The sequence below is a fragment of the Sturnira hondurensis genome, unplaced genomic scaffold (genome assembly GCF_014824575.4).
Source record: "Sturnira hondurensis isolate 20B ecotype Veracruz unplaced genomic scaffold, ASM1482457v3 Scaffold0009719, whole genome shotgun sequence".
NCBI classification, from domain to species: Eukaryota; Metazoa; Chordata; class Mammalia; order Chiroptera; family Phyllostomidae; genus Sturnira; species Sturnira hondurensis.
The window spans coordinates 2,831,246-2,848,063 of NW_028082350.1; the positions used below are offsets into that span (position 1 = coordinate 2,831,246).

General features: G+C 41.0%; 1 protein-coding gene across 6 annotated transcripts in view; it reads right to left on the reverse strand.

Moving 5' to 3' along the window:
• Positions 1 to 16,818, reverse strand: part of KMT2A (lysine methyltransferase 2A) — a 106,704-nt gene that overhangs the window by 79,865 nt on the left and 10,021 nt on the right. The gene's annotated exons all lie outside the window — the stretch shown is intronic.

Genomic DNA, 16,818 nt, shown 5'->3' on the forward strand with positions numbered 1-16,818 from the left:
GAATGGGTTATCAGAACCTTGCCTGTTTTAGAATGGCAAAGCCAAAGCTGATAATAAACAGCAGGGAGCATAGCCATGTTTTAAGTTTATTCTGGAAATGGTACACATACATACACAGAATTAGAGTAGGAAAGAGAGTGTCCCTTCTTTAATAAAGGGTTACCAGATGGCAGTCTACAGCCATAATTCAAGTGTAACTGACATTCAATCACTCAGCTGCTATCTGCTGAGCATAGCCAGGCAGTGTTGTAGATTACAAAGACACACAAGAGAAGGCATGACAAAAATCCCTGCTCCATGAGACTACAATCTGGTGGAGATGGAAAATAAACATATAACAAGTAAAGAAACGAGAGCAATAAAGAATGAGGGTTAGCTGTTAGGGTTATTTACACTTAAGGTGGCCAGAAAGGGCTTCTCTAGGGTGATGGTTTACCAAGGATTACCCAACTATGGGCCACAGGACAAATAGGATGATTTGGCCACCTGTTTTTGTTCAGTCTGCGAAATAAGAATGGTTTTTAACATTTTAAATGGTTAAACAAAAATCAAAAGAATATTGTGCACATGAGAATTACATGAAGTTCAAATTTCAGTGTCCATAAAGCTTTATTAGAAACACAGTAAAACTCATTTGTTCATGTACTGTCTGTGACTGCTTTTATACTGCAACAGCACAGGTGAGTTGTTTAAACAGTGACTACCTAGCTCTTTTCAGAGAAGTTTGCTGAACCTTGCTTTAGATCTAAATGATGAGAAAAAGACAGATATATAAAGATCCAGGTTTAGTAGTATTCTAGACTGACACTAAGCACAAAGGCCCAGGGAGAGCAACGAGCATGGCATGTGTGACAAACAAAACAGCCTGCATGACCCTGCAGTACAAGTCAAAATAAAGACATGGTGTTGAAGAAGCGGACTTGGACAGAGGCCTGCTCATGTATGGCTTTGTTGGCCATAAAAAGGAATTTAGATTTAGTAGGGTGGGGAAGGGATAGGTTTAAAGAGAGGTAATAATAAGATTTGAATGACTTAATCTTAGAGAACATGGTTGCTATGTGAGGAATGAACTTTAGTGAGATAAGACGCAAGATGACAAAGCTGTCCAGCCAAAAGATTAGAATGGATAAATCTGGGGCTTTGGTGGTAGGATTCATAAGAAGTTGGATTGAAGGTATTTTGGAGTTAGTGCGGAGAGACTTTAGCTTTTAAGAATAATTCTTAAGCCCTGGCTTGTTTGACTCAGTGGATTGAGCACTGGCTTGTGAACCAAAGGGTTGCCAGTTCAACTCCCAGTCAGGGCACATGCCTGAATTGCAGGCCAGTCCTCAGAAGGCGGGTGTGTGAAAAGCAACCACACATTAATGTTTCTCTCCCTCTCTTTCTCCCTCCCTTCCCCTCCCTCTAAAATAAATAAATAAAATCTTTAAAAAAAAAAAAAGGAAAACTCTTAAACATCAAGCCTGAAAAACTGGGTAAGTAGCAGTCATTGCAAAATAAGGAAAGGGAAAATCAAGACTTTTGGACATGGCAAGTCTAAGATACGTATTAAATACCCAAGTCCTTCAGTGAATCTTGTTTCCTTGCCTGGGAATAGTAGTGGCTGCCTCAAAGGGTGGTCAAGATTAAGTGAAACAGTCCTGGCTAGTGTGGCTCAGTGGATTGAGTGCCGGCCTGCAAATCAGAGGGTTGCTGGTTCAACTGCCAGTCAGGGCACATGCCTGGGTTGTGGGCCAGATCCCCAGTTGGGGAATGTGAGAGGCAACCACACACTGATGTTTTTCTCCTTCTTTTTCTCCCTCCCTTCCCCTCTCTCTAAAAGGTAAATACATAAAGTCTTTAAAAAAAAGATTAGGTGAAACAGCACATATGAAGTACTCAGAACAGTACCTGGCCAACAGTAAATACTCAATAAACACTAACCACTATTATTATTGGTCAAATGGAAATGTCAAGTAGGCTGTTGTTTATACAAGTCTTGGACTACAAGAAATAGGGTTAAACAGGGTTAAAGGTGGATTTAGCAATCCTTGGCATATAGATAAGATCACCTAGGGAGAGTGTAGAATAGATAGAGAAGACAGCCAAAGTAGACTCTAAGTGATTCTAACATTCAGGAGAGTTAATGAGAGGAAAGCCATACAGAATACTGAAAATTAATAACCAGTTAATAAATAAGCTGGTTGAGTGTAGTGTTACAGACCAAGAAAACAGTGTTTCAAGAAGGAATGCTGCCCAAAAGTCTAATAGGGTAACGACTGAGAATTATGTATTCAATCTGGCTGGAGAGGTCCTTGGGGACTTTGATAAAAGATATTTCAGTAGTCATAGGGATAGAAGGCCAATTGCAGTGGCTGAGAATGGAATAAGGAGATGGCACTTTCAATAAGTTTAGCTGTGAAAAGGAGCAGAGAATTGGGGAGTGGCTAGAGAAGACATGGAGTCAAGGGCGTTTTAAAAGGATTATATTAAGACAGTTTTATGTTGAAGATACCAATCCAGTTGAGAGAGAGAAACTGTAGATGCAAGAGAAAGGAGGTAAATGCAAGAAGAACCCTGAGTAGATGAGGGGAGGATGGACTCTAGAGTGCAATTGGAGAGAGGTACTTAAGGCAGCAGAGGACATGCTACTTAAGCTCCTGAATAATAGGAAGGGAAGAGCTATTAAACAACTTAAGACTATTGGCCCTGGCTGGGTAGGTTGGTTGGTAAGAGCACCATCCCAATATTCCAAGGTTGCAGGTTTAATATCCAGCTGGGGCACATATAGGAAGCAACCAATGAATGCATAAATATGTGGAACAACAGATTGATGTTTCTCTCTTGCTCCCCACCTTCCCCTTTCTCTCTAAAATCAGTAAATGAAAATATTATAAAAAGAATATTAAAAATATCTTGATTCGTATGTTACACTTGTTATAATTGTCTCTCAAGTAAATGAACAATACTATTTGGAACGCTCCCAAGAACAACTGTTAACAGTTTTGAGAGCTTCAACCTTCAAATGATCAATTTCCAAGGTATCTTGCCAAGTATAATTTTAATACTTAAAATATATGGTATTACTGCCCTGGCTGGTGTGGCTCAGTGGATTGAGTGCCAGCCTGCGAACCAAAGGGTCGCATGTACAATTCCCAGCCAGGGCACATGCCTGGGTTGCAGGCCCAGACCCTAGTGGGGGACACGTGAGAGGCAGCCACACACTGATGTTTCTTCCCTTTCTTTCTCCCTCCCTTCAGTTCTCTAAGTAAAAATAAGATATTAAAAAAAATAGAATTGACCCATCCTAGACCTCATTTTCTTATCTTCCTATTATGGGTAAATAATATCCTAAATTTGGGACTTATTATTCTCATATATTTTTATACCTGTATCTCCAATCAATATGTAATGCTGCGTTGCATGCTGTTTTATGTAAATGATGTCATGTGTGTTTTGTCATGCAATTTGCTTCTTGTTGGATATAGTGACTGCATGTTACCCTACTGCATGACTGTGCCATACTTAATTTATCTATTCTGCTCATAATCATGTAAGTTGTTATCAGTTTTGGCTATTACAAGCAATGTTGCCATGCAAAAATATATATGGTATTACTTGAAGTTGAGCTCAGCAGAAAGAAAGTTGATAGTGAGTTTCATGAGAGAAAGGACTTCTTCAATGCCAATGCCCTAGTGGTCGGGCATCTACCTAGTACATAAAAGATGTTCTTTGGCCGTGGCTGCTGTGGCTCAGTGGATTGAGTGCTGGCCTGAGAATCGAAATGTCACCAGTTCGGTTCCCAGTCAGGGCACATGCCTGGGTTGTGGGCCAGGTCCCCAGAAGGGGATGTGTGAGGGGCAAACACACAATGATGTTTCTCACCCTTTCTTTCTCTCTCCCTTCCCCTCTCTCTAAAGGTAAATAAATAAAATCTTAAAAAACACCAAGAGACAAATTTCTGCTCTGACTGGTGTGGCTCAGTGGATTGAGAGATGGTCTGGGAACCAAAAGGTGGCCAATTCAGATTCCCAATCAAGGCACATGTCTGGGTTTTGGGCTAGATCTCCTGAGGGCATGAAAGAGGCAACTGATTGATGTATCTCTCGCACATAAATGTTTCTCTATCTCTCCTTCTCCCACCTTCCCCCTCTCTCTAAAATTAAGAAATAAGCCCTGGCTGGCATAGCTCAGTGGATTGAGCACAAGCCTGCGAACCAGAGGATCGAGGTTCGATTCCCAGTCAGGGTACATGCCTGGGTTGCAGGCCATCTCCCAGCAGGGGACGCACGAAAGGCAACCATACATTGATATTTCTCTCCCTCTCTCCTTCCCCTCTAAAGATAAATAAATAAAATCTTTATAAAAACAAAAACAAACAAAAAAAAGTGAAGAAAGCTTCCAAAAAAATTAAGAAATAAAATCTTTAAAAAGAAAATGACAAATTTCTTAAATCAATATGGTTTTGAAACCTATCTACTCATGAGAGAATTGCAGTTAATGAACTAACATCACAAGTCTCTTGTCAGGATTGGTAGGGTCAGGGCCATGTCAAGTTCTTTGTTAATGGTGCATCAAAAAAACAGCGGTTATTTGAATACATAACAGGAAGTGATTTAAACTGGCTGGTGTGGCTCAGTGGATTGAATAGCTGCCTGTGAACCAAAGGGTTTCTGGTTTGATTCCTAGTCAGGGCACATGCCTGGGTTGTGGGCCAGGTCCCCAGTAGGGGGCACTCGAGAGGCAACCACACACTGATGTTTCTCTCCATCTCTTTCTCCCTCCCATACCCTCTCTTCAAAATTAAAATAAATTAAAAATCTTTTAAAAAATTAACTGCTTTAAATATAACCACCTCCTGATAATGAGAAATGTTAATCCAAACGTCACCTAGGATTAAACAGTGCAAAGACAACACACTGTTCTTCATTAACAATGGTTGGTAAAATTTTCACCCACATCAGAATGAAATTTGTTTTAAAATATTAAATTGGATTTTACCTAGCAACTGTCACCTAGAAAACACAAATGTACCCACTTTTGAAAAAATCCTCATTCGAGGACATTTTTTTCCCATTGCTTTTTAGAAAGAGAGGTAGAGAGTAAGGGAGAGAAACACCAATGTAAAAAAGAAACACTGATTGGCTCCCTCCCCTAAGTGCCTGGCATGGGGATGAACTCGCAAACTAGGCACGTGGCCCTGATTGGGAATCAAACCCCCAAACCCTTGGGCTGCAAGATTTTGCTCTAACTCTGCCACATTGGCCAGGTCACAAATGTACCCACTTTGTAATCAGAGAAAGTATGCCCCTGTCATCCCAACTCCATGTTAACAAGAGCCAAGAAGCAAAAATGCTCAAAACAGCTAAGCAAATGAGACAGGTGAACTCTATCTACCCTGCTTCAGAAAGGGGTAGCCATGAATTCCTGTAGCTTCTAGCCAAGATGGAGGTGTAGGTGGAAACACTATGCCTCCTAGCGCAACCAAGTTTAAAGACAACAAAGTTTTATTACAAAAACGCAGAAAATTGAACTGTATGGAAGTGAGACAATGAACCATTCAGTCAGACCGGTAAGAGGGGCGGTGTCAGCGGCTGGTGGAGCCGGGTAGCGCAGGACAGGGTGACCTGACCCACCCAGGAGCACAGGCGGAGGTTGGCAGATCCCAGGTGTGGGGTGGCAACAGCGGGATGCAGTGGGGGCACAAGGCACCTGGCTGACCAAGGTCACACATTCACACTCAAATAACCCAGGTGAAGGAGCAAGCAGTGAGACAGACCGTGCAGGCTAGGGCCCCACCAACAGGAATTAAAGCCCAAAAGCACCAACTGGAAAAACTTTCGGGGTCGAGGTGCCAGGAGAAGCTCCCAGGCTCACAGAGAGTTTGTTGGAGAGACCCACAGGCTCCTGGAAGGTACACGAGCCCACACACCAGGGAGCTGGCACCAGAGGGGCCCGGTTTACTTGCGGGAAGCAGCAGAGGGGACCAAAATCCCAGAGAGAGTGTGGAACAAGAGCCATTGCCCCTCTCTGACCCGGCCCACACATACAGCATCACAACCCAGAGACTGGGTGGCCCAGCCCTGGTGAACACCTAAGGCTCTGCCCCTCACTGCTTAGCAGGCACAAACAGACCAAAACATTATGGCTCAAGAACAGCTCAAAGCCCCAGAGCCAATACTTCTAAGCAAAGACCAAGAGATAGCCAACCTATCAGATGCACAGTTCAAAATACTGGTGGCTCAGGATGCTCACAGAACTGCTTGATTTTAGTCACAAATTAGAGGAACAAAAGAAGGCTAAACTAATTGAAATGAAGGGACATGCACAGGAAACCAATAGTGATGGAAAGAAAACTGGGGCTCAAATCAAGGGAGTGGACCAGAAGGAAGAAAAAAATGACCAAACAGAAAAAAATGAAGAAACAAGAATTCAAAAAAATGAGGAGAGCCCTGGCTGGTGTGGCTCAGTGGATTGAGCTCGGGCCTTCAAGCCACACGGTTGCGGTTCGATTCCCAATCAGGGCACATGCCTGGGTTGCAGGCCAGTTCCCAGCGGGGAACCCATGGGAGACAACCATACATTGATGTTTCTCTCTTTCTCTCCTTCCCTTCCCCTCTAAAGATAAATAAATAAAATATTTTTAAAAATGAGGAGAGGCTTAGGAATCTCTAGGACATCTTTAAACGTTCCAACATCCGAATTATAGGGGTGCCAGAAGAGGAAGAGGAAGAGCAACAAACTGAAAACTTCGTTAAACAAATAATAAAGGAGAACTTCCGCAATCCGGCAAAGGAAATAGACTTCCAGGAAGTCCAGGAAGATCAGAGAGTCCCAAAAAAGGTGGACCCAAGGAGGAACACACCAAGGCACATCATAATTACATTAGCTAAGATGAAAATGAAGGAGAGAATCCTAGAAGCAGCAAGAGATAAGGGGACAGTCACCTACAAAGGAGTACCCATCAGACTGTCAGTGGATTTCTCAAAAGAGACCTTGCAGGCAAGAAGGGGCTGCAAAGAAGTATTCCAAGTAATGAAATCCAAAGACCTACAGCCAAGATTGCTTTATCCAGCAAAACTTTCATTTAGAATGGAAGGACAGATAAAGTGCTTCTCAGATAAGGTCAAGTTCAAGGAGTTCATCATCACCAAGCCCTTATTATATGAAATGTTAAAGGGACTTACCTAAGAAAAAGAAGATAAAAAATAGGAACAGTGAAAGGACAGCAAACTCACAATTAACAACCACACCTAAAACAAAAGCAAACTAAGAGGACGGCTAGATCAGGAGTGGAACCATAGAAATGGAGATCACATGGAGGGTTAGCAACAGGGGAGTGGGAGGAGGAGAAGGGGGGAGAAGGTATAGAAAATAGCATAGACAGTAGGTAGAAAATAGACAGGGGGAGGGCAAGAATAGTAGGGGAAATATAGAATCTAAAGAACTTGTCACACGGGCACATAAACTAAAGGGGGGAAATGGGGGAGGGGGTATGCAGGGTGGAGGGGAATGAAGGGGGGGGAATAGAACAACTGTAATGGTATAATCAATAAAATATACTTAAAAAAAGGGTAGCCATAATATTACACATTTGTCTTAGGAAAACAATTTAAAAACAGCAAAATAAACTCACTACACTACATAGTAAACAATAGACTCTTAGCAATGCCCCAAATTACTTTGCAGGATCTTAAAGATCAAAACAAATTAGCAAAAAAGGTATATTTTCAGACTCCTAGGTTCCAAGCCTAAACTGGCTTCCCCGCTTGCTGCAGCAGAAGAAATACACCATCTTAACATATATACTGTAGACATTTAGTTAATCATCACAATCATAGTGTTTATTCCTGTTTAATAGGAAAATACCACAAAATGACCAGATCCATTTGAATAGGCTAGAAAAATTAAACAAACACCAACACTGTTTTCAGAGATGTTTTTGTTTATTATAGGAGGTTTTAGTCCTCCATACACCTACTTGTTCTTATCTTGGTGCAAAACTCAGGTTGCATCCTTTGTTGTGGGAAGATGGGCTATTGTATGACCACCACCAACAAGAATAATACTGAGGAATTCACAACTTCTTTCCCTCTACAGGTAAATGGGGATATCTCTCTATACTTAGTTTTCTGAAGGAGCAATGGTAAGTTAGATGACAAAAGTGAACATTCCTTTTTGGCAACAAAACAATGCTACCAAGTCAGCTAACACAATTTTTACCCAATATTTTTAAAATTTTATCTTAGAGAGAGGGAGAGGGAAGGAAGAAGAGAGGAAAGAAACATTGATCAGCTGCCTTCCACATGCAGCCTTAATTTGGGGACCAAACCTGCAGCCGAGGCACATACCCTGACTGGGAATTGAACCCAACTCTCCGGTTTGTGGGAAGGTGCCTCAATCAAGTCACACTGGTAGGGCTTGATCCAGGTATCTTTTTTTTTTTAAGGGATTTTCTTTCTTTCTTTTTTTTAAACAGATTTTATTTATTTATGTTTAGAAAGAAGGGAGGGAAAGAAACACCAAAGTGTGGTTGCCTCTTGCAAGCTCCCCTACTGGGTACCTGGCCCACACCCCCTTATGTGTCCTGACTGAGAACTGAACCAGCAACCCTTTGGTTCGCAGGCTGGCATTCAATACATTGAGCCACATCAGCAATATTTTGGGTAATATTTTTTAAATTAATGTTTAATATGTGAGTTGAGAAGTTTTATGTTCTTAATATCTTGAAAAACCAATGGATTCTCTTCTACCTACATTATATTTGAATGTTTGCCATCACATTCTGAGCAGCCCACATTCTGGGGCATTACCTACTCTTTAAAAAGAGTCCTGGTATTTTTTTATTACTCGAACACTAGTATGTCAAGTAGAAGGAAGGATCATAAGAATTATTCTTTGCTTTTATAATCTCTTGCTTTCTAAATTATACTTGTATAACTAGCAATTAAGTTATACAAAGTATGAACCTTTTATATTTTCCAATTCCCAGAGTTTCTCAAATGACACCCAATTTTACAATTAGGGAATCAAACTGTCCTTCACTTTTCCACCACTTGCAGAATTCCGGCAACAGTCCAGCTTCACCTTAAAACTCCAGTCATTTAGTAAGATTGGACAGCATTTCCTATAATGAAACTTAGAAAATATTCATTATATGTGAATAATCTTAAATAAACCAAGTATCGATTCCCCTAAAAGAAGGAATTTATACACAATTTCAGTACGATATTCAAAAGTCTTAAAGCTTCAGTAACTCAATCAAGGTTTTAGAACTAAGAGTTGGTAAGAAACTGAACTGGTATTAATAGCAGTCTGCCCAGACCTGGTAATCTGTATGAATAATCCCAATTCAGTTTTCATTCTGACTATACAGGAAATGCTTTGTGCAACCCAACATACCTAAAAGGTTTCATTCTGAGTGATGCAAGCTCTCTATACAGCCTCAAAATCTAAGGGTCAGAGACTTTTCTAGTCCTCATTCACATGAAGGAAACTTACTTTAGATGGGAAAGGATCTACACAGCACTTGTTACTAACATATCCACAAGCAAGAGAAGTCCATCTCTTTCAACTACAACTATAAAAGCTACAAATACTGCCCTGGCTGGTGTAGCTCAGTGGATTGAGCGCGGGCCTGCAAACCAGAGGATTGCAGTTCGATTCCCAGTCAGGGCACATGCTTGCGTTGCAGACCGGTTCTCTGCAGGCCAACTCCCAGCAGGGGACCCATGAAAGGCAACCATACATTGATGTTTCTCTCCCTCTCCTTCCCCTCTAAAGATAAATAAATAAATAAAAATCTTTAAAAAAATAAAAGCTACAAATACTTACTTGTTTCCTATATTGAAAGCACACCTACTGTTTTCCCTGGTTTCTCTTGATGTTTAGGATTTCTTTCATAGCTCCATCTACTAAAATTTTATTCTCCTATAAAACCACTATAAAATAATTTCATAATGACATTTCTCTGGAGTTTACTATTTTAAGCTAATTACTGCCATAAATTGACAATTCAAATCAAATACTTCCTAGGGTGCCAGCCAGGCTCTAAGGACCTCTTGGGTAATATTAAAAGGTACAAAACATGATCCATGTGCTCTAGGATCCGAATAAATATATACTTATTGAGCTCTGGCTGGTGTAGCTTAGTGGATTGAGAAGAGGCTCATGAACCAAAGGGTTCCTGGTTCAGTTCATAGTCAGGGCACATGCCTGGTTTGGGGGCCAGGTCCCCAGTAGGGGGTGCATGAGAGGCAACCACACTGATTATTTCTCTCCCTTTCTCCTTCCCTTGCTCACACTCTAAAAATAAATAAAATCTTTAAAAATATATACACATACTTATTGATTGAAAGTGAGACGGTAGCTTGAAAGGTGTGCATGTATAAAAGACATATTTATACACAAACACACAAAAACATATTTACACACATATATATGTTTTATACATAGGCAGGACCACATTTTAAAAATTCACCTCCAGAGAAGATCATAAAATTATTTTGGTAACCTGTTATCATCACTATAATGACAACCACCACTAGCAACAAATTCTTTACACAACTACCCTTTGCTTGAGTTTAAACCTACTTTTCTCTTAGTCTCAAATCAGCGGAGCTATAAAACAGCAGGTTACCATTCTTAACAATGGATCCATTCATGTTTTTTGGAGTTACTAAGTGGCCTCTCAACCTCTCAACCTTTCCTCATAGGACTGACTTCCAATCATATAATCATCTTTTGAGTCTCCTCCTTCCTTTTAAGTTGAGGAACTTAGAAATGGAAACAACATTCAAGCAAGGGGAGAATCAATGCTAGTATTGGCTACAAAAGAGGTGATGCCATCCCATCAGGACACCACCACATCATTTCTAAAACCCCAATTTATACTTCAAAAAAAATGTCCTTAGATGGGTCTTAGACTTTCCTCTGTGGTACTTTTTTTGGTATATATATATTTACATTTATTTTTTAAATATATTGATTATACCATTACAGTTGTTCTATTCCCCCTTCATTCCCCTCCACCCTCACATCCCCTCCTTCACCACTCCCCCCCCTTTAGTTTATGACCACGGGNAAAATGTCCTTAGATGGGTCTTAGACTTTCCTCTGTGGTACTTTTTTTGGTATATATATATTTACATTTATTTTTTAAATATATTGATTATACCATTACAGTTGTTCTATTCCCCCTTCATTCCCCTCCACCCTCACATCCCCTCCTTCACCACTCCCCCCCTTTAGTTTATGACCACGGGTCTCAAGTTCTTTAGATTCTATATTTCCCATACTATTCTTGTCCTGCCCCCATTTTCTACCCACCATCTATGCTACTTATTTTCTGTACCTTCTCCCCCACCCAATTGCTAACTCTCCATATGTTCTTCATTTCTGTGGTTCCGCTCCTGAATTAGCTGTCCTCTTGGTTTGCTTTTGTTTTAGGTGTAGTTGTAACTGTGAGTTTGCTGTCCTTTCACTGTTCATATTTTTTATCTTCTTTTTCTTATATAAGTCCCTTTAACATTTCATGTAATAAGGGCTTGGTGATGATGAACTCCTTGAATTTGACCTCATCTGAGAAGCACTTTATCTGCCCTTCCATTCTAAATGAAAGCTTTGCTGGATAGAGTAATCTTGAAAGTAGGTCTTTGGATTTCATGACTTGGAATACTTCTTTCCAGTCCCTTCTTGCCTGTAAGGTCTCTTTTGAGAAATCCACTGACAGTCTGATGGGAACTCCTTTGTGGGTGACTGTCCCTTTATCTCTTGCTGCTTCTAGAATTCTCTCCTTCATTTTAGTCTTGGCTAATGTAATTATGATGTGCCTTGGTGTGTACCTCCTTGGGTCCAAATTCTTTGGGACTCTCTGAGCTTCCTGGATTTCCTGGAAGTCTATTTCCTTTGCCAGACTGGGAAAGTTCCCCTGTAACATTTGTTCAAATATGATTTCCACTTGTGGCTGTTTCTTTTCCCCTTCTGGTACCCCTATAATTCGGATGTTGGAATGTTTAAAGATGTCCTGGAGGTTCCTAAGCCTCTCATTTTTTTGAATTCTTGTAACTTAACTTTTTTCTGTTTGGTCATTTCTTCCTTCCTTCTGGTCCACCCCCTTGATTTGAGTCCCAGTTTCCTTTCCATCACTATTGGTTTCCTGTGCATTTCCCTTCATTTCAATCAGTTTAGCCTTCTTATGTTCCCCTAATTTGTGACTATAATCAACTAGTTCTGTGAGCATCCTCATCACCAGTATTTTGAACTGTGCATCTGAGAGGCTTGCTATTTCTTTTTCGCTTAGAGTTATTGGCTCTGGGGCTTTGAGTTCTTCTTGAGCCATATTTTGGACTGTTTGTGCCTGTTACATATGAGGAACAGAGCCCTAGGTGTTCACCATGGTCGGGCCACTCAGTCGCTGGGTTGTGACGCTGTATGTGGGGGCGGGGTCAAAGGAAAGCAATGACAGGCCGCCTCTGCTGCCTCCCGCTGCCGCTGGGGCCGGGTGGTCCGTCCCACTGTGCGCATTCCACTGCAAGCAATTGTGCAACTGCGTTCAGCCCAACGCCACTGGATTCACCACTGGGGCCTGCCTGTTCTATCTCACTGCTCACTCCTCTGCTGGTTTATCTGCTCGTGAATGTGTGACCACGGCCTGCCTGCCAGCCTATGCCCTCACTGGGTCCGCCGGATGCTATCCCGGCTGCCTGGGCGCCTGGGGTTGGGAGATCTTTCCTGCCCCACCCTGCTCCCCTGCTGGCTCCGTCCCTTTTACCCATCCGGTTGAAGGGTTGGTTTTTGTCAGACTTCCTTATAGTTCAATTTTCTGTTCTTTGGCTGCGTCTTTGTTCATCAAACCTTTGTTGTATTCAAACTTGGTTGTGAGAGAAGGCAGTGTTTCCACCTACTCCTCCATCTTGGCGGAAGTCCTCCTCTGTGATACTTTAGTTTACTATTTTTAAAAAATTATTCAGCCCTGGCTGGTGTAGCTCAGTGAACTGAGCACGGGCCTGAAAACCAAAGGATTGCAGTTCGATTCCCCGAGGGGAACTGAACATATGCCTGGGTTGCAGGCCAGTTCCCAGCAGGGGACGCACAAGAGGCAACCGTACATTGATGTTTCTCTCCCTTTCTCCTTCTCTCCCCCTCTGAAGATAAATAAAATCTTTTAAAAATTATTCAAAATATTCCTGCTAATATATTTGTACAACATTAATAGCTTATATTATATGTCCTTGCAATGTATTCCTAAAAGTTGTACATATATCAAATTTTCAATCCAATAAACACTCACTGATAACCTTCTATATGAAAACTCACCATTGTAAACAATATAAAACATAAGTGATGACTTAAAATTGTTCCATGTCTTAAAGAAATCACAATCTAATGAGGGAAAGTAAGATACAATAAAAAGTGTTTGCACTTTAAAGTATCCCTAAGTAAATTCTTAAGGATAGGTGTAAAGTACAATAAATACATATGTAGATACATACATAAATACATGAAATTAGAAGTTGAGTTTCAACTAGTAGAGGTATCTGTGAAAACTTCACAGAAGAGCTGGGATCTGTGGATCCCAGCTGAGCCCTGAAAGATAAACGAGCCAGAGGGAGGACAAGATGGTAAAGATTTTAAGGGAAAGAAGAGGTATTCCCAAAAGTATAAAAGCAGGTACATAAAGACTGTGGAGAACATGTAATACTGGTAGTTCAATATGGTTGAATCACATAAATGAGAATATGTATTTAAAAGGTAATGTTAAAAATGTTGAAATGTAAGCCAGTTAAATTATGAAGGGCTGAGAATTTTTTTTAAAGATTTTATTTATTTATTTTTTTTAGAGAGAGGGGAAGGGAAGGAGAGAGGAAGAAGGAGGGGGAAGGGAAGGAGAAAGAGAGGGGAAGGGAAGGAGAAAGAGAGGGAGAGAAACATCAATATGTGGTTGCCCCTCACACAATCCTCACCGGGGACTCGGCCTGCAACCCAGTCATGTTCCCTGACCTGGAATCGAACCAGTAATCCTTTGGCTCACAGGCCCATGCTCAATCCACTGAGCTACACCAGCCAGGGCAGGGGCTGAGAATTTTAAATCTTATTTTATACTCAGTAAGAAATCAAAAGATTTTAAGAGTAAAGTGATATAATCAGATGTGACTTTAAGAAAACCATGAGTAACACTGTATACAGTGAAAATAAAGGCAGTTACATTATAGTAATAACCCATGCAAAGGTAATGGAAATTTAAAGTAGGATGATATAGAAGAAAAGCATGAACAATTAACACTACACATATATCATGGTCAAGCCTCAAAAATTGGTTGGATGGTGTAGAAAGTGAATGGAGTTGAAGATAAAACAGTACAGGGAAGACAAGTGAGCTTTCAAATAAACATAGATTTGGATTTGAATTCTAGCTTCGCCACTTATTAGCCACATGACAAGCACAACTGTTTAACTGCAAAAGATAGTGTATTGTGTATATCAGCAAACTTTTTATTTAAGAGAGATAAATCAGAATTGTACTTTTCCTTCTTAAGCATACTACCCTCTACTAGTCATTCTTCAACTTTAATCTGAGGGGATGTAAACTACAGCATAGACCATACAGCCAATTAATATTATATTAACTATTTGTGGTGTCGGGGGGGGGATACTAGATTTATTGGGGGACCACTTCATAACTTATACAAATATCTAACCACTATGCGGTACACCTGGAAATAATATCATTTTGAATGCCAACTGTAATTGAAAAATTAAAAATTAAAAAGTTTAATTTGTTTTTGACTACTCTTCTTATGGTTATTTTTATTTCTCAAGTTAAGTTCCAAACCCCAGAAATTGTAACCTACAACTTAATGTTTCTTCTAGAATTAAACTGTCAATTGCATTGATCTCTGGAGACTTATCTACCCAGGCAGAAACATGAGAACAAATGTCAAATAGTTACCAAGTATAGAGTAATGGATCTCAACCCAGGAGCCAAAAACCCTGAAGAGCCTTAGAGTTAGTTGTTGTAGGGGATCACCAAGTACTCACGATCTTAAAAAGGAACACTAGCTACAGAGTCCAAAGAAGCAATTCCAATACAGCTGCCTTAGCCTAATAATTATGCAATTTATAGATGCACTGTATTCCTTCGTATTCTACCTTCATATTTACTGTCTTTTCCTTTTTCCTCCCTTTTCTACCTTATCTCTAATTATGTTTCAGTTTACACCAATGGTACCCACTGTTACCAAGATGAATGGCTGGATTTCAGTTTGGTTCTAGCTTACTGATGAACTTAACATCCAGGCTCAGCTATTCCGGCATTGTCCTGCAAAGTGAAAGGTTGTCAGTTCAATCCAGTGAGGGCACATGCCTTAGCAATGTGTTCAGTCTCTGGTCGAAGCAGATACAAGAAGCAACTGATCACTGTTTCTCTCCTTCTCTTTCTTCATCCCTTCCTCTCTCAAAATTAATGCATAAAATTTTTTTTTTCAAAAAAAAAAAAAAAAGAACACTCTAGACTTCTGGCTAAGATGGAGGCGTAGGTAGATACATTTGGCCTCCTCGCACAACCGAAAGAACAATAACAAATAAAAAAAAATACTACAAGAAAATCAAAATTTATAGAAGTCCAACAACCAAGGAGTTAAAGAAGAAACATTCATCCAGACTGGGAGGAGGGGCAGAGAGAGCAGCTAGGGTAGAAAAGACTCGAGGCCAGGTGGTGGATGGAGGACCTGCTGGTCTCACATTCGTGTGCAGATAAACCAGGAGGAACAACTGGGGAGCAAGACAGACTATACAACCCGAGGTTCCAGCACGAAGAAATAAAGCCTCAAAACTCTGACTGAAAAAACCTGTGGGGGTTGTGGCAGCAGGACAATCACAGGAGAGTTCATTGGAGAGACCCACAGGGCCCTGGGATATACACAAATCCAACCACCCTGGAATCAGCACCAGAAAGGCCCAATTTACTTACGGGTAGTAGGGGAAGTGACTAAAAGCTAGCCAAGAGGCAAGCAAGCAGCACTGTTCCCTCTCTGATCCCTCCCCCACATACAGCTTCACTATACATCAAAGTGAGAAGCCCCACCCTAGTAAATACCTAAGGCTCTGCCCCTTAGATGTAACAGGCACACTGAGACCAAAAAATATGGCTCAAATGAAAGAACAGAACAAAGCTCCAAAAATAGGACCAGGCAATGAAGGTGTGGTCAACCTATCAGATGCAGAATTTAAAACACTGGTAATCAGCCCTGGTTGGTGTGGCTCAGTGAACTGAGCACTGGCCTGCAAACCAAGGGGTCACTGGTTCGATTCCCAGAAGGGGCACATGCCTAGGTAACGGACCAGGCCCCCAGAGGGGGCCACATGAGAGGCAACCACACATTGCTGTTCCTCTCCCTCTTTCTCCCTTGTCTCTAAAAATAAATAAAATCGTAAAAAAAAACAAACTGGCAATCAGGTTGCTCACAGAAATGACTGAGTATGGTCATAAAATAGAGGAAGAAGTGAATGCTATGCAAAGTGAAATAAAGGAAAATATACAGGGAACCAACAGTGACGGGAAGGAAACTGAGACTCAAATCAACGATTTAGAGAAGGAAGAAATAACATTCAACCAGAACAGAAGGAATAAACAAGAATTCAAAAAAATGAGAGAGCCCTGGCTGGTATAGCTCAGAAGACTGAGTGCCAACCTGTGTCCCAAGGGGTCACTGGTTCTATTCCCACTTGGCGCACATGCCTGGGTTATGGGCCAGGTCCCTAGTGGGGGGGATGGCACACGAGAGGTGGCCACACACTGATGTTTCTCTCCCTTTCTCCTTCCCCTCTGTCTAAAAATTT